The sequence below is a fragment of the Talpa occidentalis genome, unplaced genomic scaffold (assembly GCF_014898055.3).
Source record: "Talpa occidentalis isolate TD23 unplaced genomic scaffold, MPIMG_talOcc4v2.1 talOcc4.5, whole genome shotgun sequence".
NCBI classification, from domain to species: Eukaryota; Metazoa; Chordata; class Mammalia; order Eulipotyphla; family Talpidae; genus Talpa; species Talpa occidentalis.
The window spans coordinates 81,767,107-81,791,021 of record NW_023604861.1 but is presented as its reverse complement, the minus strand read 5'-3'; the positions used below and the strand labels follow the sequence as shown (position 1 = coordinate 81,791,021).

General features: G+C 40.4%; 1 protein-coding gene across 1 annotated transcript in view; it reads right to left on the bottom strand.

The window, feature by feature from the left end:
- The window catches only part of ANXA4 (annexin A4), a 57,255-nt gene extending 33,782 nt beyond the window's left edge, over positions 1 to 23,473 (bottom strand). The window contains exon 1 of the mRNA XM_037527542.1: positions 23,292 to 23,473. The gene's annotated coding sequence lies outside the window, so the exon portion shown is untranslated. The remainder of the gene's footprint in view (positions 1 to 23,291) is intronic.
- Between the last annotated feature and the right edge of the window lie 442 nt (positions 23,474 to 23,915).

Sequence of the window (23,915 nt, the reverse complement as noted above, 5' to 3'; positions counted from 1 at the left end):
TGCCCTATCTCAGTATTTAAAGATGTTTCTTTCCTTGAAGCTGCAGTCTAACATACTCAGCTTTGCTCTTAGTTCTCTGTACCACCCCTTCCTCCATCAAAAAGACTTGAATCTCACACATTATTCAGTCATTGAGAATGCAAGAAATATCTTTACTATCGGCTAGAACACTGGACAGATTCTCATGATATGTAGGAAGCCCTCAGAAGCACAGGCCAACTGGATTCCTGTTTTTATATCTAAGCCTTATAGATAATGCTCCTTTTCTGAATGTTAGTTAGATCCTTGATACTTAAGAAACCATGCTAGAAATAGAAGCCTGGACATCACCTGGGAACTTGTTAAAAATGTTGAATCTCGGGCCCCACCCCAGACCGACTACCAAAATCTATATTTAACAGGATTCCACAAATATTTGTCTGCACTATAGTTTGAAATTTACTGGCCTCGACAATCCTACCAGGGAACATTTTTCAATTATCGCCCCTGGAATAGCTAAACCCTTCTTAACCCACTCTATTGTCCACTCAGGTGTGTTTGGCCATGTTTTACAGTCCATCTTCCAGCTCTCCTTGGACCCAGCTCCATTCTTCCTGTTTCCACCACTCACTGCAGACAGACACCATATTGAACAGAGGTTCAATCCCTTCCCAAGGGGAAGGCCTACTGGTTTCTGGGCACAACCTGAACAAACATGCAGAGATGGGTATGAGTGTGGCTACAGAGACAATGGGATGAGGCCACAACAGCCATGGGTTCATTCCCAGGCAGGTTCAGAGAGAAGATTAGAAAAGCAGATGGAGAACTTACTAATAGGAATCTTGGGGCCTCTCTGGTTGCACAGGGGTTAAAGACAGTGTTATCAAGCTATTGCCAGCCACTGCAGCATGAGTTCAGTTTCCCAGCCAGCCAGGGAGCTGATCCACATGGCGTAGCAGACCTCTCCTGACTCACCCGCTGCTCCCCTCAGTGTATTTCAGTCAGTCTGTCTGTTCTGTGTCCCACTCTGTCTCTGATGAATCCTCTCACCACCCCACCCCCTGGCCTGTACCCCAGTTCTTATATGCATAAATAAATAGATCTTTATAAAAAATAGGAATCTTGAACTTTATATGGTCTTTATACTGTAGGATAATGAGACAACAGTGGAAAGTTCTGGGATTTTACAGAAAGATTGATACTGTAATTTGAGGTTTTCAGGCCTAGTCTCCGAGGCAGGAATGGATCCCAGGCTGCAGTGGCAGCACTGAGTCCCAGCCACTAGACTACCACGGGTTGGTGTCTCAAGAAGATGCAGAAGGATCTTTGCTGATGCTCACGCAAGCAAGTGAAAAGAGGCAGATTTGTTTAGAGAAAGAAAAGGTTTATTAAGGAGCAAAGGAACAGAAATAAAGTGGGACTCTCAGGCCGGTGGAACCAGGCCAGGGAGGGGCAAGGAAGCCGAAGGGGAGTCAGGCCTCAGGGAATAGAACTTCTTTCCCTGATTATTCTAAAGTTCCATCAGTCTCTTTGTGATTGGTTAGTTCTTGGTGGTCTCACTCTGTCTTAATGTTTCTGCCCAGAACTAAGTTTCTGTGTCCCAGCCCTTATCTTAGCATACTTCTCTTTATCATCATTGTGCTGGAAAGTCTTGTTGCTCCTAGTCCTGGGGGTATTCGATTAGTCCCCTTTGGAATTTGTTGCCCTTATCTCTTGGAGTCTTCCTTAACTCTCCTTAAGTCCCTACCTGCATTGTCCCTGAAGCCATCTAATTATCCCTAACTTGCCCTAGGACTCAAATTGATAAAATAAAATAAATACTTTAGCTTTCAGCAAACTATAGCTCATGGGCCAAATCTCGGTTTTTGAATGGTCTACATGCTAAGGATGGTTTCTGTATTTTCAACAGATAACAAAAAAATCTAAAGAATAATATTCCATGATATGTGAGAATTATATCAAATTCAAATTTCAATATTCATAAATAAGACTTATTAGTGCATGGTCACACCCATTTGCTTACACACTGTTTAGGCTACTTTCATGCTACAATGGCACAATTGAGGAGCTGTGACAAAGAATATGTAGCTCATAAAACTGAAAATATTTATTTTTTTATTGCTCTAGCTCTCTACCGATTGGTTTAAAACAATGTCCATTTATTAGCCTAACAATATTTAATATCTGCCCCTTTATAGAAAAAGTTTGCTAAGTTCTGGTATGTAGGATGACATGATCAGGCTCCTGGGAAGGAGCTGGTCTAGATATGACATCCATGCTAAGACTTGAATGAGAAAAAGGTGTCAGTCATTCAAAGTTCTGGAGAATTGTTTCAGGCAGAAGGAGTAATTAGTGAAAAGGCCCAGGGGCAGGAATCAATTTACTGTGTTTGAGCGATGGATAAAAGCATCATGAACAAGGACCAGAGTGACAAGAGATGTGTATAGAGCTATGACCATCTGTAGGAACAGGAAGGGGTATCTCTTTTCCATTTGCCGAGAATGTACTAGGGGATGCCAAAGCAGGACTTTTTTTAAAAGACTTTCATGGGCCTCCACCACTGCTTCATCTGGAGGCCCTTTTTCACAACACCTGAGTTATCAAACGCACCCACATCCCTTATTAAGTACAAGTGATATGTGAGTTGGATTGAGTTGCTGCTGATAGGTTGACAACCTGGCAAACACAGCTTTTAGTAGCAAGAGCCCTTCCTTTGCTTCCATATAGTTTTGGAATAAATGACAATGAATGAGGAGTCTGAGAAGGGGGACACTTCCTCTGAGAGTCAACTTTCAACAAGAACACTTCCCGTCATTCTGACCACGTTAAGAAGTGGAAAGATTGCCTGAGCAAAGTTGCCTGAAAACACTGAGGGTCATTACTCAAAGAGCTAGAAATATTTTACTAAAGGAAAAAAATGTATCATAGTTGAACAGAGGGTGCTTTTAGTCAGACTATTTATTTTGAAACTTGTACAGCACACAGCATAAATCCATTGTCATTGAGACAGCTGTTGTATATTTATTATTTATTAGTATGGAAAAAGTTTCTAAATAGATTATAGAAATGATTGCAGAAAGCAGTACTCCTTGGTTCTTTGATTAGATATAAGATATACATGTTCAGTTAATTTATACGAATGCTTACTAGCAGGATCTGGCATGCAGTAAGGTCTCAATGGATGAGGGGAGCAGAAAAGGAAGGGGAGGGGGGAACTGAACACACCCCTCCACCAGTACAGAATTGCACTAGGCCCATTTTTTTTTTATTCATACAAGAAATGGGGTACAGGTCAGATTCGCGGGAGGGTGAGAGGATTCACCAGAGATAGAGCAGGGAACAGAACAGGCAGACTGACGAAATACACTGCTGAGGGGAGCAGCGGGCATGACAGGAGAGGTCTGCTGTGTCATGTGGATTTCTCCTTGGCCGGGGATCAAATTCGTGCTGCAGTGGCTGCAGACAGATACATAGGTTGTGTCTTAACCCCTTGCGCCACCAAGAAGGCCCTTGTAGCTTTTTAATAATAGCATTTTTGGGAGTTATATTTCATTTAACAAGGAGAAAAGGTATTTGAATTTAACATAGCAATTTTTCCCTAAAATAAGAATGCAAAAGTAGTTTGGTGAAAAAAGTGAAAAATCAAATGATTAGTCCCATTCTTAACTGCACAGAATGATTAGTCCCCAAAGGAGTAAAGGCGCATTTCCTCAAAGATCCACCTGCTTGAAAATCCTCCCACATTTTTCATCCCTTGTGCAGAGCCAAGGAGTCTTTACAGAAATTTTTTTCTGCCTCAGTTTCCTTGATTCATTCTTTCTCTGAAGGCCAGCTATAATTCTTTAAGTTGAACAATAATCAAGTTCACAATGACTCAGTCTGTGTGTTGACATTTTTTAAAAGTTCTTTTGCTGCTCACAGGTGGGCAAAATAGTAACTATGCCTTCTTTCTTTCATCTGTTAACTGCAAATACATTCAGGTTTGGGCATATTTCAAATGACCCTTAAAAACATTAGGGATTTTTAAAATGGAAGATGATAATCAAAGGAACCGTAAGTTAGTGAAGTTTCAAAAAAACCTGAAGGTTTATGCAGTATCAGAACTCTGTAAGTAGGGCTTGTGATGGGATTTCTGAAGATTTTAAGACTTAATTTTAGAGCAACTAAAAGAAAGCTGGCAACTAAACATAAGAGCCCTATTTTTTAAAATATATTTTACACCATGTTTCCTTTTAAAAGCCCTATCTTGACAGCGATTACATAAAGAAATAAGTTGTAATTAAGTTCGACCTATTTCAGGCAAGATAACATAAATTTTCAAAAATAACTTGGGGGATTCATAAAGAAAAATTAGGTATATTGAGAACACAGCTCTACTATGGGGGGTGGGGGGCGGGAGGGGAGGGATTGGGGTCAGAATGGGGGGATTGCAATTGTATGGGGAATATAAAAATAAAATTTATTAATTAAAAAAAATAAATAAACTTATTTGACTTTCAAAAAAAAAAAAAAAAGAAGTTCAGAAAGACAATTATTACACTATCCCACAAATTGCCTGATTGTATTACTGCCAGAAATTGGCAAACCAAGTGCTGATTCAAATATAAAGTTTCTTAGGTCCTTGTAGCTGACAGCAGTTACGTGCAACAAGGAACTCTGACTCCAAGTAGTTTTCTGTAGGCACTACACAGAGGCAGCAGTGTGGTGCACCCAAAATTTGGAAAGAGGCAAATTACATTGTACTCCAGCATTAAACTAGTAAAATGAGCAAAATGAAACAAAGATATGCAAATTCATTTCAATAAGAAAGGATGGCTTCTGAGATGAAACCAGCTTGCTGAAAGGATTTAGCATATTTAAAGAAAAGTTGTGTCTATTAGCAATGCAACTTTCACAGAAAACTCTGAGAGGCTTACTTTGACACATTCATCAAAGCTTTGACCTAAGGAAAAGGCAGTTGGGGCCCAGAACCCAGTTGTCCAGGGGTTAGATGAATTTTATTTATCCCCACTGTTAAGATGAACTTTATTCACCTAATAGCCTTTGGTTGCCGAGCAACCTCTACATAAGTTTGGTTTCCCTTGTGGCTCTGTCTACACAGTACTGAAACAGATGCACTTTGTCCAATCAACAATTATATTTTTCTATGTAAATAAATAAAGTAGCAGAGAGTGTGTGTGTGTGTGTTTGCATGTATGTGTGTGTGTGTTGGGTCTATGAATATTGTTGTGCCCACGTCGACCAGTGCAGCCCCCAAGGACACAGACAACCGATGCAAGGGCACAAAGGAGTTTATTACGGGCTTGAGACCGGGCCCTCGACACGCACCAATGCAACGGCAGAGGTCGAGAGCCCCGAACAGAGGAAGCTGGGGTATCTTATAGGGTCGCGAGTGGCGCGAATTTTGAAAGAAGCTGGCAATTACTCATTGGCTACTACAAAGGCATTTTGGCGCGCGCGGTTACAGTTTCAAACTGATTGGGCAGTTAGAGATGCTGTCCCATTTATGGACAGGACTGCCCTCATTGGCGGCTAGGGTGGTCTGCTTTTTCATCACCAAGTGGAGTGAGGGTTGTGACTGCTGAAACTATCTCCGGAATGCGGCTGGACAAGGACTAACATACCAAGGTGGAGGATATACAAAATGGCGAAACCTCAGCTAAGCTTGGTTCCACAAATATGAGCTTGTCCCTGTGAATTGAATCCCTTTTTGGTATGCTGATGAATGCAATTTCTGTATTTCTGTTGGATGGTGCCCAACAGTGTTAAATGCACCTGGAAAACAGATGCCCCTCCTTGAGGCCCCAACTTAAATTAGCAGCCTCCATTTATTTATTTATTTTTATTTTTTACATCATAATTCATTTTTAAACAATGTTTGCCCCCCCCACCCCAGGTGTAGTCACCATAGAATTTCCTTCACCAGTGCACCCGTGTACCATCACCTGAGTGCCCTGTGCTCCTCCTTCCCCTCCCCTTGCAGGATGTCTCTGATTTATAATTGTCTGTTTTAGTTTTGTTGTGTTTTGTACTGTTATTATTTTTTTACACGGATGTCTTATTTGGTTCCCCTATATTCCTGCTATAAGTTAAACCATCCAATGTTTTTCTTTTTCCTTCTGACTTATTTCACTGAGCATAATTCCTTCTAGCTCCATCCACATTGAGCAACGTCCATTTAGATTTATAACATTGACCGGCACCCAGGATAGGCAGGCTGAATGTCCATTACAAAAGAATTTTCTGTCCTCATGACACATGTCCCCAGAAGATCACATGTCAGTGAGTCACTCACCATTTTCCTTTGGAACATGGTTTCATTTTACATCCCACAGAAGGACAAATTTAAACTGCTATTCTGCGGATTTTGGTGAGTGTGCTTGGTCCCCTCCCAAGCACTGAAAGTTTCAAAACTGTCTAAGAAATAGGAAAGAAACACTTTCCTTGAGACTTAGATTCCCCTAAAGGTAAAGCGAGTTTTAGTGCAGTGATGGGGTTTGAGTCCAGAGAAATAAACCTCTTCAAACACTTGATCACAGGCAAAATGTGTAGGCTTAATGAATGCATCAACTTTGGAAAGCTGCCTGCTAGCAATCTTGGGGAAGAATCTGCTCCAACCCTGCACATGACAAGTAACTTATTGACAAGTCTTTTGTTCAAATTTTAGTCTCATTCACAGGACAGTAGGGAGCAATAAGAATAATTTCATTCACAGGACAGTAGGGAGCAATAAGAATAATTTCAATCTACAAATAATTTTAAAACACATACTTCACATCAACTAACGACATCCCACTCCTCTACCATTTCCAGGTCATGATAAATTCTATGACAGTTTTTACTCTACTGTAATGATTCATCCAACAGGCAGAAGGAAGAAGGGAAAGAACATTTATTTACTTATCTACATTGTCTTAATCTACCCAATAACCTTTGGAGTCATAATTAATATCTCCACTTTATAAACCAGCTGGATGTCATAATAATGAGAATTGTCTATATTGAGTTTTTTTTTTATCTTTTTAAGAGATAAGATTAGAAAAGTAGAATGTTGGGCCTCCCTGATGGCCTAGGGGTTAAGTTTCAGCACTACCAGCTACCATTGCAAGGACCCACCCCTGCCAAGTCACCTGGGAGGGAGCTAACCCACATGGTGCGATAGACCACTCCTGTCTTGCCTGCTGCTCCCCTCAGCAGTGTATTTCAGTGGATCTGCCTGTTCTGCTCCCCACTCTGTCTCTGGTGAATCCTCTCAGGCCTACACCCCAGTTAAATCTTACAATAAGGGGATAATTCTTTATTTTTTTAAAGATTTTATTTATTTATTTATTTATTGAGCGTGGGATTTTATTTTAAAGTGTACATATATTATATATATCTTTAAGTACATATATATTTTAAGTTTGTGTGTGTATATATATAATGCAACATATATTACCACTAAGTTTTTTTGAGTGTGTAGGTATGTTATCAATATAGTAACATTTCATCTCTTATTGCAGCAAATAGAGCATCACCGAGGCTTTATAAAAGTTAAGCATAGGGCTAAGATGACACATATAATAGTGGTAGGGGCTGTGTTTTCACAGGTCTAACTCTAGACACCTTTACATTATACCATGCCAAATGTATGCATGTGTACATGTATAATTACATATGTGAACAATCTGGAATTCCTACCTCCTTCCCTGGTCTAGCAGGCTAGAGAGCAAAGCTATCTGCATGGCTTCAAGTTAGACCAATTTTATCCTGTTCTCTGAAGAAGCTATGCAAGTATGCAAACCAATATTTCACAACCAAGGAGCCAGACAAAGAAGGCATTAATGACTTGATATTTAGTCTTTGAATCTCTTTATGCATTCTTCAGAAGTCAGGAAAATTAAAGCCCAGCCTTTGTCCTCCTCTGCACATAGGTATCGTCAACATTTCTGTAGGTTGAGATAACTTAGGAAATAGAAAGATCTAAGCCTATAAACAAAAACCAGAAGCCTCTGTCAAATAATAATTAACATTTTTACTATCACTAACTGTTCTTTTCATCTTCTACAGGTATGCTATTCTGTAATAAAGGTACATAAACTGAACTCATACTTGTGATAAGTTGAGCAGTTCTCACAGAGTTGTCAGATTGCCTCCCAGGTTCAAACCCTCACTATGATTTATCTAATAAACTCTGTCTAGCTATCATTCAGACTTTTATTTCAGTGACTTGGTATAAAGGTAGGTGATAATGCTAGATGCTTTCAGTATAGTAATGGAATAAATACTTTGCTGAGCTAAACATTTCCTTGTTTTTCATCTCATCAACAAGTTGAATGCATAACAAATAAGACAAAACAACAACAAAAACACACCTTTCCTAGACATATCTGAGAGAAATCAGACCATGCTTTGACTGCAGGAAAGCTCCCAATCAAGTGTGGAATACAGATTTTGAAGAAAGAGCACATTTATAGTCCCACCACTCTGCCCAAGTTTAGCCTTGTAGCCTTTGCAGTGGGAGCACAAAACATTGTGGCCCTGTGGTTATGTTTCTCGGAGCAGACACATGGTCAGTCATGCCATTTCCAGCTGAGAGGGACATAGGGATTCGAGCCAGGCACACAGCATGCCCTTCCCAGGTGTCCAGCAGCCTGAGTTCTGTGCAGAGGGGAACACTTGACTGATCCAACCACAATATAAAGGCACCAAAGTGCAGCCTGCTACATCATGACCTGGGATTAGACCAAATCCAGGGTCAAAGGAGGTTAGAAACAACAGCCCTAGTTGTTTATATTATCCTATTGCCAACAATATTAAGACTAGCCTATATTCTCCAGGAGGAAGGCAAAGAAGGCATGCCAGAAATAGCTCTTCAAGCTATGGCTAGAAATATTATGGGCTTTCATCCAAAGTTTAAGATGGGTTTGGTACAGCTGTGACATATTTTCCCAAGCCCTAGATGCAGTTACTTATGTTATTAGAGGCAGTGACTCTTCAGACTTAAAACACAACTATTATTTTCAATTCCCAGAGTTTATTTCCCCTTACTTCAGATGAAAATATCAAGAAAATCAGAGATGAGAGAGCAAACCCAAGGCAGCTCAAGAAAGCAGTAGAAATGGAGAGGAAAGGGCTGTCCCCAGAAGAGTTCATTTCCACCAAAACTGGATTGTCAAGATTAAGAAGACCTTCCACAGCACACAGGACACCTCTTCATTATCTAGGCAGGAAACAGCCCTGTAGACAGGTAAATGGTGTGTCTGCTTTCTAGGTAACGTAACATGTGTAGTAATACCACACTGTTTTTCTCATCTGACCCAAGGTCTGGCAAGTACTGGTGTGGTGGGCTGCAAAGGTTCACACTAGAATGGCCACAGTTTACTCCATACCACCCGTTTGATGAGAAACAGCAACCAAAGGGGCCAAATCTGAGTGTGATACATCCAACACCTAAGCCTAGTGGATGATTACGCATGATGGCCATTTAGACAGGAATGTACCCTTCCTTCACAGAACACACCATCATTCCTCCATGGAAAGTGACTGTAGTCTAGAACCCTATCACTTGGGGGTATAACTCTTCTACACACACTTCCTAGCTGTATGATCTGAGGCAAGTTAAAATTTCTCTGTAATTCAGTGACCACATTAGTAACATGGATACACTAACAGCAATTACTGCCAGAGTCCAGCTCCAACCCGGGCAGGGTCCCTGAAAGACGAGACAGTGTCAGTGGAGGTGAAGGGTGAGGGCATGAGGTAGTGAGGGAATGAGGAGACACTGACACTTGATCAGGGTGCAAACATCTCCTGCTGAGGGTCTCAGTGGGTCTTTATTTATACATCAGAAATTTTTTGTTTGATCATTACATCATGCAATCATGTGATTTTTTACTTTCACATTGTTTCAGAATTTATTTTTCATCATCAATCAGTGCACAGCCCTTTCTTAATTTTCCCAGTCTATGATTAACTTGGTTACTTGGTTACATTAACTTGGTTACATTATTTCCCTAGGTGACATGTTATTCAGAAAACAGAAACAGGTGCTATACACAATGTGATTTATGTGGTCAAGCTAAAAGTTTAAGCAAGCATTATAAGATTGAGGGCGGCTTCCTATTTTCTATATAGAACCAAAGGGTCCTGGTACCATGGGAACAGTATGTGGTGTGTTTTTCTCGGACCATTTCACCTCCCCGGGTGCCTCAGGGCCTTCTCTTGTGGGGACTTTTACCAGGCTCAGTTAAAGAACTCAATGTTACTCAATGGTGACTGAATTACAAATTGGAGGACCCCGTGGAGAATTATTGGGAATCATTTCATTATCAATCATGTTGGAAGGTACATTTTTCAAACTACTGAAGTGTGCATTACCAAAACTGGCATTAATGCCAACACTCATTGTGTTATTCTAAAGCTTATAGAAAATTTCCATGGTTTCAATAACTGCCATAAACAAATGAAAGGAAGTAGCAGGAGCCAGCTATGGAGCTTCCCGACTTTTCAGGCATTTCAGGAATTTCCCCCATGACCGGACCTTGTCAGACAGCATGAGTAGCATGGCCTGCGCCAAATTACTTTATTTTTTAATTTTATTTTTTTAGAAGTTTGAGCTCAAGGTATCAGCAGCGTTGGTTTCTTATGGCCTCTCTCCTTGGCTTGCTGATACCTGATTTTTCTCCCTGTGACTTTTATGTAGTCTTCCCTTTGTGTCTGTGTCCTAAATTGTCTCTTTTAGAACAGCAATTACTTTATAAGGTTGCTGCCAAGAGTTTATTATGTTATTACATCTTGTGACATGTTCAGAATGGTGCACACATTATGTACTCAATAAATGTTAGCTATTCTTTTTAGTACTATCCTCTCCAAGTAACCTTTAACTGCCACATCTACATATGTGTTAGAACATGTAGATGTGGCAGTTAAAGGTTACTTGGAGAGGATAGTAATTGTTGTTTCTAACCTCCTTTAATGAGCTGTTTAAGGTGTGGTTGATCAACTCTAATCATTACAAACAACTGTTGTGTACATGGTCCAGGCTGTCACAACTAGTCACATGTCAAACCAGATTTTCCTTATGTTTCTCTTGGCCACCAAGTCAGTGAGGTCCTCTGAGCGTGTCTGTCCTCTGTCATAATCCTTATCTTCACAGTCTTCTGAATTCTACAGAAGACTTGAATCTAGAATATATTTAAAAAAAAAACTAACAACCCTAACAACCCTACACAATGTTTTAAATGGGTGAAAGACTTGAATAAATATTTCATAGAAGAAGTTATATGAATGACCAATAAACAAAGATGCTCACCATTGGTCATGCATAAAATACAAATTAAAACCACGAGATACCTTTTAACACCCACTAAAATGGTTAAAATGAGAAAAAAATGAACACTATTAAATGTTGAAGAGGATAAAGAACAAGTAAAACTTCCAAACATTGCTTGTGGACTTTGGAAAACTATTTGTCAGTTTCCAATAAAGTTAAACATACATCTACCCTTTGACAGCAATTTCCTCCCCAATCCAAGATAAGTGAATACTCATGTCCATAAAAAAATGTGGATATAAATGTTTGAAAGACCCTTATCCACAACAGCTTCAAATTTCTATCAACATGTAAATAGGTAAGCAAATTGCAGTATATTTATGCAGTGGAATGTCATACAGTAATTAAAAGGAATACACTACTACTTAAAAAAAGGTTATGAGGTAAAGTTTATCATGTGTGTATTTTATTACAGTTTAAAAAAATGCAAATTCCTTAAAAAAACTCATCAGGCTAATCACTTACGATTTGTGCCTTTTACTGTATACAAATTATACTTCAATAAAATAATATACATATACACTGTCCAAGAGGTCAAAGTCTTAGCTTTGCAGGCAGTCAGTGGCCTCTTGACAGAAGCATACAGTTGTTATCTTTCATTTAGTAATAACTACTCTAAGATAAAATCCAACTCAGTGGAATCCAAATGTCCATAAAGCTTTTGCATAGTATTATGGATAAAAATCATGTCTCCTCATGTACAAACAATTATTTAAAGAGAAAATCTCTCCAGCAATGTTAGGCTTTGCCACATGGTTACACTGTGTTTCCTGATTCATTTTCAGAGTTATTTTAGAATCAAAGGCTCTCGATGAAAAGTGAAAGGTGACTGAATCTCATGTTCCTCTTTAAGAAATTGGTAAACTACTCCAGGCAAGTGAGGATCTAATACAGGAACCCCAACTAGTCGATCACAAGCTACTGCATTATCTCAACTTCAGGTCTATTTCATTGCTAGGAATTTTCAAATGTCCCTCTCTACTTGAGTCACCCTTGCCTCGCCTTATGAATCACATACTGTAGTCTGCTATTGCACCAGAGCCAGATTCCAAGGTTGACCAGTACTCTTGATATCTTCTCTTGTCCTAGCAATCTTAAGTCTTAGGAATAAAACAAGAAGACCTCATGAAAAGAGAGAACTCTAAATCTAGTATGTGGTCTTTCTCTTAAAATCTTCACTGGAAGAAAACATTTATTATTATTATTATTTTTTATTTTTTTGCACTTAACAGTGTTTAAACTTTTCTCTTAGTAGATTATGTCTTGACCCGAGCAAAATTGCCATTTTGCTTCATTTTAGTAACTTGCAGAAATTAGTCTTTCTCTACAAGGTCAGCAAGATATAAGTCAATAGCTCAATTTTTATGATTCCTGTGCCAGTGTAGTGTCACGGTGTACTTTCGTCACAAGTATGTTTTGGTCATCTCTAAAATATTTCAGGACATAGTGGACTTAATAGAACAGAACAGTGACCTTTGAAACCACTTTATGTTTTTCAGGGTACTGTTATGATTCACCCACTTTCTAACAATAAATTTGATGTACCAACTATGTCTGAAGGTTTGCAGCTATAAAGTGACCTGAAGAATTTCTTAATTTCTTTTTTTTTTTTTTTTTCCGGAGATACCAATCGTAGCTGTAGGTTTATTTTTAGGCTTGAATTTTTAAATTAATTGTAGAGTTGTAAATGTAACAATTCCATGCAACAAGTGTTTTTTTTTTTTTCTCTTTTAGGCAAGCACTAGATAGATTGATAAAAGCATGAAAAATCAGAGACACTTACTATCATACATTTTCTGTGTGCATGCAAGAGTCTCCATATAGCTGAGTAGCTCATCCATGTGGCTTTATTTTTTATTTTATATATTTTTTACATCATTTTTCATCATTTGCACAATGTATGCATATTCATCTTGGTTATAGTCCCCATACAATTCCCACCCCCTTGTTTTGATCCTACTCCCTTCTCCCCTCTTCCCCCCACCCCCAGTGTGTCTCTGGTTTATAGTTGCTTGTTGATTTTGATTGAAGATGTGGTACATATACACAATGGAATATTGCTCAGCAATCAGAAAAAGATAAACTCATGCAATTTGCAGCACAAAATCCTTGTGATTTAGGGATAGACAGGGCTGAATTTGAATGAGAGACTATGATAGGAGGGAAGGGTTTGGTAGTGAGTCCATATACAGCAAAATATACAGCCAGGTTGTATTTTGTCCTGATAGGTTTTATTTACCTGTAGGTAGGAAAATAGGTATTATGCCCCAGTCCTTCCTTTCCAAACACCTTCCTTTCCAAACACCTTCCTTTCCAAAAACTTCCTTCTGTTTGCCTATGGCAGTTGGGGTGGAGAAGAGTCTCTTCTGAGGTCACCAAGAAAAGAAACTGAGTCTTCCTTCATAGATTTATACTGGCTCATCATCTAGAAATGAGCAGAGACTAAACATTGCTCTTTTAAATGTCTACTTTTATTCTGATGCTTCCCATGCGCTGTAAATATACAAGTTCTAGCTTTGTGGGCAACTCCTCCCCCCCTTGGCTCAGTTATTCCCTCACTGGGCCAGGGGAGGACTCTATTTCCAAATCTTTCCAGAATTCAAGCTGACTCTGGCAAAAGAACACAAAAACAGAACTATCAAAATTCTTCCACAGCAGATTTCTGATTCATGTGGGGAACTTGCTATTTCTGTTGCAGCCTCTCCCATTTTTTCAAAACGCCATGAAGGCATGGGAGGCAAAGAAACTCATGCTAGGAATTTTCAAATGTTAAATGTGAGGTCCTCTGAGCATGTGGCACTGACATGAGATAATGACAAAAGCTGAGAGGAATTAAACCACTGGACTTTGACAACAGATTGAAGTTTACTAAAGGGGGAAAAGGATGGGAAAAGCAAGAATGGAGAGGGTCTAACGGATGGCTTGGGTTGATTTAAAAAAAAATTTTTTTTAATCTAAAAAAATGCATTTTGGCCCATTTGTAGGATCTTGGTGGTAAACAGATATATACTAACAGATATTTAGAAGTTATGCATATCTTATTAAATTTAATATTTTATACCCAAAGTGTATAAAGTATTTTTCCAGTTTAACATTTTCTTTTAGTTTTGTATAGTCAAAATTTGAATATATGTTAAGTTATACCTATCCATCTTATCCTTTATAGTGCTTCCTCTATTATTTCCACAGGGTTTTTGTTTTTTTGTTTTTTTTTGTGAAATGTTGCTCATTGTTGAGCAGGGTGATGAACAGGTAATGGAGTTCATTTTGCTATTCTCTCACTTGAGCAAATGTTGGAAAATATCCATAATAAAAACCTTTCAAAAAAGCACCTCTTCCCCATTTCTACTAGTTTTAGCCCAGAAGGTTAAAGTAACTTGCTTATCACATAACTCGTCTTCTTTCCCACCCACTAAACTTAGTCACAACCTCTTCTTTTTTAGGCATGTCTGTTTCTTAAAGCCTAGCTTCAATTAAAGAAAGCTTTATTGAAAGGTCTGGCAAGGGTATGGAGAAAAGGGAACACTCTTACACTGTTGGTGAAAATGTAGACTAGTTCACTCCCTAAGAAAAACTGTGGAGGTATCTTAAAAGATTAAAAATGGATCTGCCATATGACCCAGCAATTCCACTCCTAGCTACCTACCCCCAAAATATAAAAACCCTAATTTGAAAGGAAACCTGCACTCCTATGTTTACTGCAGCACTATTTACAATATCCAAGACATGGAAACAACCTAAGTGACTAAAACTAGATGAGTGAATCAAGAAGATGTGGTATATACACATAATGGGATGCTACTCAGTGATCAAAAAAAGATAAACTAATGCAATTTTCAGTAACATGGATGGAGCTGGAAGGGATTATGCTAAGGGAACTAAGCCAGAAGGTAAAGATAAATACCCAATGGTGTCATTTATATATGGAATACAGAAAAAGCAAACTAAGGGTCAAAGAAACTTTAAAACCAACCTAACAAAGAAGCTGTTAAAAGTTTAAATTCTCAGGCCTAACTCTGGACCTGCAGAGTTCAAAGCCAGCAGTTTGGTCTTTAAGAAGCAATCTGGATGATTCTGATGCATTCTCAAGTTTGAGTACCACTGCTCTATGAGGGCTAATGAGTCTAGACCTCAAGTAAAAAGGTCCTTGATGGTCCCATGGGCATTTCAAGTTGTAGATTCCATTCATGATTTTACATCAAGGAAAAGAGGATGGGAAAGAAAAAAGGAGAAATTATATTAAAGGACAGGGGAGAAGCAATACCATTAACATGTTTAAAAAAGCACCTGCATAAATATGACTCAGGAAATGTATTTGCCAGAAATTATTTAGATGCCAGAGTTTTCAAAACATGCATTACTCCTGGCAGCCCTAATCTCTTATTTTACCATATTTGTGAAACTCCATATATATTTCTTTTCCCACATTGGGTGCTGGCACAGGTTGTACAGGAGATCCTTCAGCACCAGAGGCAGCAGTCAGAAAAAGGCTGGAGTTCCAGTCCTTGCTCTGTACTCTAGACTTAACCTTCCCTAGAATAGCTAGATTATTCTGGAATAAAACTTGATTTAGTAGTGACTATTTGGAAGGGCTTCTGCAAAGTTTTTAAAAATTTATTTATTTATGGGCCTCCCCTGGTAATGCAGGGGTTGAGCGCTGGGCTGCAAAGCTGCCTGCAGCCTCTGCAGCGCCGGTTCGATCCCCGGCCACCAGTGAGGGTCCCACATAGCACGCAGACCTCTTCTGCCGCACCCGCTGCTCCCCTCAGCAGTGTATTTCATCAGTCTGTCTGTTCTGCACCCGCTCTGGCTCTGGTGAATTCTCTCACCCTCCCGTGCTTCTGACTGTACCCAAGTGCTTGTATAAATAAATAAATAAACAAACAAACAAACAAATAAATAAATCTTTTGAAAAAATTATTTATTTATGTATACAAGGAATGGGGTCCCGGCCAGAGGTGTGGGGGTGGTGGTGAGAGGATTCGCCAGAGAGCGTAGGGAGCAGAACAGGCAGATCTACTGAAATACACAGCTGAGGGGAGCAGTGGGCAAGACAGGAGAGGTCTGCTCCTCCATGTGGGGTTAGCTCCCTGGGCAAAGAATCAAACTCATGCCGCAGTGGTTGGTGATAGCTTGATAATGCTGAGACTAACCCCTGTGCCATCAGGGAGGCCCCAGGTTTCTGCAAAGATTAGTGATAACATCAATCATTTAAGGAAAAAGGGTAAATACCCTTTTTGAGAAAATCCTCATGAGAAAAGCCTCATGAGCTTAGGGGTTTGGGAAACCAGGAAGGTAACACTTATCCTAGAGGAAATAAAGATTGGTCAAGGGCAAGCCCTAGACAACTGCCACAAATGGTTTGTGAGTGGTCACATGACCCATTTCAGGTCAATGAGACATGAAGACAATCTTGGCAGAGGCTTCGTAGTAAAAATTTGCCCCAGGCTGAAAAGACAGGCCAGCTAGATAACTTGTCCCTTTCTTCTGGTCTTGTCAGGACCTGGTGTCTGGAGATGTGGCTTCAACAAGATCCTAAGTAATAAAGACTGTAAAGCACCTAGGATAGTATTTGGAAAAAGTCCTCAAACTTCAGAATGCACAGTGGGAAACATTTAGAAATACAGATTTGGGGGATGCTATTCTCTAGAGCTTGAGTCAGTAAATCTTGTGTAAGTTTCAAAGACTTTAATTGAGCTCCCCTTGTTATTTACTTTACACCCTGGTCCAGGTTCTGTTTCTCATGTAGGTGGTCCCTATATGAGATCCAGATTCAAAGCTCCACTCACTGTGTGTGCAGGCACTCACAGTCCTTACTTAAACATTTATTTTACCACTATAAGGTACCATGCAGGAGACATGATCTTGCTCTCAACGAGCATATTGGCTAGTGAAAGAAATAAAATGGACCTATGGCCAATTCAATGATAAGGCAGCATGCTGTAGCTATTATCAGAGCTGCCAGTTGGGAAGGAGACAGAGTCTTGTTGTTGTCCCCCATGCACCCCCCCCACCAACACACACACTAGTTAAAGAGCTTTCATTTGACTAAGACTTTGAAAGATAGGTAGAATTTCAGTAGGGAAAGAGTTTGCAGGCTGAGAGAACAATAAAAATAATGCCTCAGCTATGATTATGAAAGGTAAGACTTAGTTGGAAAAGAGTTCATTTGGTGTTGGGCTGGAACTTGAAGGATATAAAGGGAGTGATGAGAGACAAACACTGGGAAAGTAATTTTCAAAAATAAGTCATTTGGGGGGAGACTGGGCTTGGAGATTGGACTAAATTTTCCAGGCCATGGGAAATCACATAGTTATTTAGCACACTTTGCTGAACACATACATATTGAAAGATGAGGGGCTGGGGGCTGCCTCCAGAAGAGTTCAAAGCTAAATGGACACAGGTCTATAACCAGACCCAATAATCTGCAGTCATTCCTGTGTTTGGGGGAATTGCAAAAAGGAAACCCCTCACCCAGAGTCAATTAGAGAGGGAAATGATGTCTAAGTCAATTAGAGAAGGAAATGATGTCCAAGCTGAACCTTGAAGAGTTAGCTAGCTGCACAACAGGTAAGTAGGGAGCCTTGTTTCTCCAAAGTTGAATCTCTGCTTTGATTTCCTTCCTATTACCCAGAACTTTCATTTTTATTTAAAAACATTTGTCATATAACTGTGATAAGCACTGGAGCAGATGCAAAAAAAGGTAAGATTTTATAATCCGGGTCAATAGTTCTTACTATTAAATTCTTGGACCCTCTAAGATTTGACTCCCAATACTGATTAGCCCTGTTTCCCAAAGGCTTATAGAGTGACCTTAATTTCTGAGGGTCCACCGCCTCTGGGATATACCTTGATTGATATGCCACTTTTCCACTGCTTTCTCATCCCCAAGCTGATGCATAAACCCTTCTTGTCCTGTTCTATTCCCAGTATAAATGCCACCCCTCCAGGAAGCCTTCTGACTATCCATGATGGATTTAGGTACACTTCCTTTGTTATTCCATGAGTAGTCTGTATATAACATATCAAATTATTTCTCATACAGTCCCATGATTTCTGAATTATTGATTTACTTGTTTATTTCCTTAAGGATGGGGTTGTGTGTTTCATCCTTGAATATCTAGAGTCTGTAACATCATATTAAAAAAATGAATGAATCTTTCTTTGTCCATTTGGTAAGGGCCATGGACACAATGCCTAGTTCCAAAAGACCCTTCTCCAAATACTGAGTTGTTGCTCCTGCCTTTAGATGCTGCCCCAAGACTTGCTCCCCTAGGAATTAGTCCTGTCAAGAGCAATACATTGTCCAGGTTCAATGTCTGTTCTCTACTCCTCACCTATCAGCTGGGACCCCTCCTGGATACTTAGAGTGGTTCAAAAGAACATCAAGTTCATTTTGGACAAGTGGTTTGGACATGGATTCTACCTCCTCTTCTCTGAAAAAAACAGTTTAATCTCCCAACCCTGTTTTATCAGGTTGATCCCCCATTTTTAACCTATTATACAACAAAGTAGAAAAGCACAAGATACTGAATCAGCTGCCAAGTTCAAATCTTGGTTTAACCAGTTGTTAGTATGTCACCTTGAATAAATTACTCAACCCCTTTATGCCTAAATTCCCTCATCTGTACAATGGATAATCAGTAGCACCCACTCAATATGGGTGAAACTTTAATAAAATACATGCCTGGTGCTTGGCACAGAGTTGGGCTCATAGTAAGTGCTTGGTGAACACTATTCATTCCTACAGCACAGAGGTCCCAGCATGCAGAAAGGCAGAGCCCTCACAGAATAATGCACAGTCAGGCTGAAGAGGAGGTCCAAACTCCGAAGCCAATGCCAGCCACCTCAGTGTGCATGGTCTGCCATCACTGCCCTGCTCCAGCTGGCCTATCTATTATATAGGCTGTGATGGATCCCATCTACCTCTTGTCTCTGCTTTTGTAGATAAAGACACATGGAACCAATCAAGCCATCTGAATACAGAGCTTTCCCCACCACGCAATTTGAGGCACCTTAGGTTCCATTTGGAACCAGGTGAAGGAGAGCCAAATGAACCAATAACAGAATTGAAAGTAAGAAAAAAAATGAGCCATTGCTAATTAATTTACCTCATTCTTAGTTCTTTTTATATAAAAAAATAAAGTACAAGATCATATATTAATTCTGAGGTTAGAAAACTTGATAATTATATATTCTTCATTTCTGTTTCATTCCTCCTTTTCACAAACAATGTTAAACAGGCAGGTGATATTGGTAACTATTTTTAAAAATTGATACAATTGGAGCATGATAAAAAAAACCCAAATAGTATAAAAATGTATAAAGTGATTAGTCTATATGAAATTCAACCCCCCTCCTCCTTTGGCAACCAGTGTTATATTTTTCCTACATATCCTCTCAGAAGTACTTAATGCATGAATAAGCATATAAAAATATAACAAGCATAAAAGAATATATAGATAGCTTTCATCATTCTTACATACAGGATGGTAATATACCACGCAAATCTATATTTTGCTTTTTTAAAAAAGTAACTATGATATTATTCTACATCTGCTCCTAACACTGCATCACTTTTTAACATTTGCATAGTTTTGCATTGCTTGAAAGTTCCTTAATTTAACCAGTCCCTTACTGACATATATTTAGGTCCTTTTCAATTATGCTGCTACAAACTAGGCTGCCATGTCTTTACACATATATCCAAGTACATCTTCAGGATAAATCCCTACAATTCGAATTGCTGGCACAAAAGTCAATACTTTTTTAAAAAATGTATTTATTTATTCATACAAGAGCTATGGTACAGGCCAGAGGGGTGGGCGGTAAGAGGATTCACCAGAAACAGAGTGTGAAGTAGAACAGGCAGGTCAACTGAAATACACTGCTGAGGGGAGGTTACTAAACACTGTAAAACTAGGTGAATTTGATATGACAGGTGAAATAAAGAGCAATGGGAACAAGTCCACCATTTACCACATTACCTAGAATATACAGCATAAGGATAGGACTAAGTTCCCTTAAGTCTTTTGTTTTTGTTAATGCTTTAGTTGATTTACCAAACATGCACATATTTATGTTTCTCATAGTGAAGTCCAAGAAACACCAGAATTATAGTGATCTAGGATGTCTATTAGTGTGGGAGCTTGGATTATCATGTGCCTCAACTGTTCTGTGTCTTTGCCTTGATTATTCTTTGCTTTGACTATTCAGTGCCTCTCAGTATGCAGAAACAGGGAAAGTTTGAGATAAGGAACCTCTCAGGGCAAAAGTTCTGGTTTGAGGATCTATACACGCTGAAAACAGCATTGCAGAAATAGCAATAGATGTTATGATTAGAGTAGCACAAACACTGGAACTTTCCTTGACTTTCTCCCTATTTCTCAACCTTGTCTCACTCCATCCTCCACACACTGGTGCATTCCCCGCTTGCCTCCTTGCTTCTTTGATCTTTTTTTTTTATTTTCTGTTTGATTCTAAATAAAAACGAGACTGCCCTTTGAACTGGGCAGCACCTTCATGGTGTAGTCCCTTTAGGTTTCTCATTGTTCTGCACATGGACTCTGAATAATCCTTTTTCATCCCACTGCCATACATCATAATGAGACAAATTAGGTATGCAGATTCCTGGATGCTATACCTGTCACAATGGATCAAAATTTGGGGGAATGGGTCAAGAATCCACATGTTGCGTAAGCTTCTGGGAAGATTTTGATGTACCCTGAAGTCGTGGAATTATGGCTTTAGAAGTCATCTTAGGTCAGCTTAAAGGGGTTGCGGGGCCTCTGCTTAGACACCTCCAATGAGTGAGTTCTCATCAACTCCAAGGCCACCTGGTCTGTGAGAGTCAAAATCTACTTCCTTCAATTCAAACAAAAACCACTATCCAAAAAACTCCTATCCAACTCTGCTCAACACCAGAGAGTGAGTTTATTCCCTCATTCACATGCAAAGCCCCTCAAGAATTTTGGGTCTTTAACATGTGTCCCACACCCTATGCAATCTTCCCCCCCTAGTTGAAACAGCTCTAGTTCTTCTTTTTTTTTTTTTAGATTCATTTATTTATACAAGAATTGGGGTACAGGCAAGAGGTACGGGAAGGGGGGAGAATTCACCAGAGACAGAGCGGGGAGCAGAACAGGCAGACGGATGGAAAACACTGCTGAGGGGAGTAGCGGGCAAGACAGGAGAGGTCTGCCAGGCCATGTGGGAATCTCCCTGGCCAGCCGGGAATCGAACCCACGCTACAGAGGCTGCGGACAGCTTCACAGCACAGCCCTCAACCCACTGTGCCACCGGAGAGGCCCTCTAGTTCTTTCAACCATATCTCACATGTCAGCTTGACAAGAAAAAAAGTTGAAAAGGAAAATAAAAACATTTGGTCAAGATTTAGTTAAACCAGGGATGTCACAAATTCACATCCTAAATCACTATGAACCAAGAACTAATAGAGTCACAATAGGGCAGAGAGGATAATAAATCTGTTTATAGATGGTCTGACCCTGACCAAGAACCACAATGTGGATACTCATCTGTAAGACAAAGTTAATAACTCTGCCGCAGGCTGAAATTAAGATTAAATGAACAACCTAGGAAGGCTGCTATTCAAGTGCCTCAAGGGAGAATAATGTAGCACCTATCAAACTGCCTTTATGAATAGTCCTAATTGCAGTGAAACAGTTTCCTCAAGTCTAGGTTTGGGACTATCATATCAAAGTCCCAGTTAAAAATTTTTTTTCAAGTTTCTTGTTTATATTAAAAAGGTATTTGCTCCAAAATATATCCTGTGACTGTTTTAAAACAAAAAGGTTTTTATCTTCAAATATTTAGGTAGAATTGACACCCAATTAAAATCCCTTTCATTTATTTTGAATCTGGCACACTGTTTACCATTCCAAGTTCCATCCCATCTTCCTTGGAGAAGAGCAGACTTAGTCCACAAGTAGATATTCAACGTTAGGAAAACAAATGAGTGGCTAGATGTCAGCATATGCGTGCATATGTCCCTAAAGCAACAGAAATCTGACCTGAGCAGAATAGAGGAGACCTGGCCTGGCCAGATAGGCTCTGGGAAGAAAGCAGCTACCCATTTTCTCATTCTTGTCCTTTTTCTCTCCTTTTTCTTTCCACCTCTATCATCTGAGAAGTTCTTGGCAATGAAATAGCTAGGATGGGGCTATCATTAGAGTTACTTGCAATGTAAAGAGAAAGTGGAGTTCTAAAATTGATGGGCAGTGGGATGGATAATCTGGAGGAGGTGATTTATTCATTCTTCCCTCTGTTAGCTAGAGAGAGAAAATATCCACTTTTCATGAAAGATGTGGCTCCCTCAGGACCCACAATTCTCCAAACAGCTCACAGAAAATTGCATCAATTTGGGGAGCACTTCAAGTTAGACAGATTGTTGAAAAGCAATAGCTTCTGTGGGCCCCAAGTTTCCAGCTAGTCCAATTCATGACAAAACAGAGACTGTGCCATGCCCACGGATTCAAGTCACAGATCTCATACCACCAGATTCCCATGTGCCAGACATTATGCAGAGGGCATTAGAAACACGAGAGAAAAAGAAGGCACTAAAGTTAAGTTTCTTAAAAGAAACAAAGTAAGAATTAAAAAGTAAAACTTAGATGTTAGACTGAGTCAGCTCCATGTAATTTTAACTCAATCCTTTCTTTTTAATATCCAAAGCCAACAAAGCGCTTGGCACATGAACTCAATAAATAACTTCTGTCAAGGCCTTCTGAACTGTATAAACTGCTCAGGAGGTTCTTTTGCAAGGTGCTGGTGGATTAGGGCCGTGTCACTCCCATTACACACTGGGACCGAGTTTTGGCCCGTCGACTCTTGCTCCACCCTGCGGCGCGCGACCCGCCCGCAGGCCGGCATGGGATACCCCTTCCTGAGAGCCGCGCAGGACTAGCCGTGCCCAGGAGGCGCTCCAGGGCTGCCGTGCCCCTTCCCGGAGCCCAGGTCCGCTGGTCCAGGGCCCACTTACCGCTCGAGCCGAGACCGGGCTGGGATCCTCCCCTGTGGCAGCGCGCGTCACACCCTCCTCTGGTCCCGGCAGCGGGTCTTATCCTGGACGGACCCGCCCCACTTCGGGGTGGAGACTGAGCGGGAGTTCCCGGTAGTCCCTCAGCCCACGGGACCGGAAAACTACCTGGCGCCCAGGGAGTGGCTGCCCTCGCCCCCAAGCAGGGGACTACCCGGGGCAGGTGCTTGCGCCCTGGGAGGTGACCCGTCCGGCTCTTGCAACGTCCCTGCCAGTTCTCCTGCCCGGGTCGCACAATTCGCTGGGTACCGCCCAGCCCAGTTCCAGCCCCATCAGAGTCGGCGAGACTGGATTCTCGCTTTTCCCAGGCTTGGGCGCCCCCACACCCTGGGCGGGCGGAGCCCCTGGGCCTCTCCTCATGCTCACTGCTGCATCCGGCTCTTCCGTGGGAGCTGGGAGCTCGGCCGCCTTCTCCCTGCGAAACTCTACTTAGTCATGCTGAACCTGCGGCTGCAAAAGTGGACAGTAATTTATTTCCTTCTTTCACACCAAAATATACATTGCAGAAAGTAGTTCCACATCTCCGTTGAGCAAAACCGAGTTCACTTTCCTTGTGTACCCAGCAAT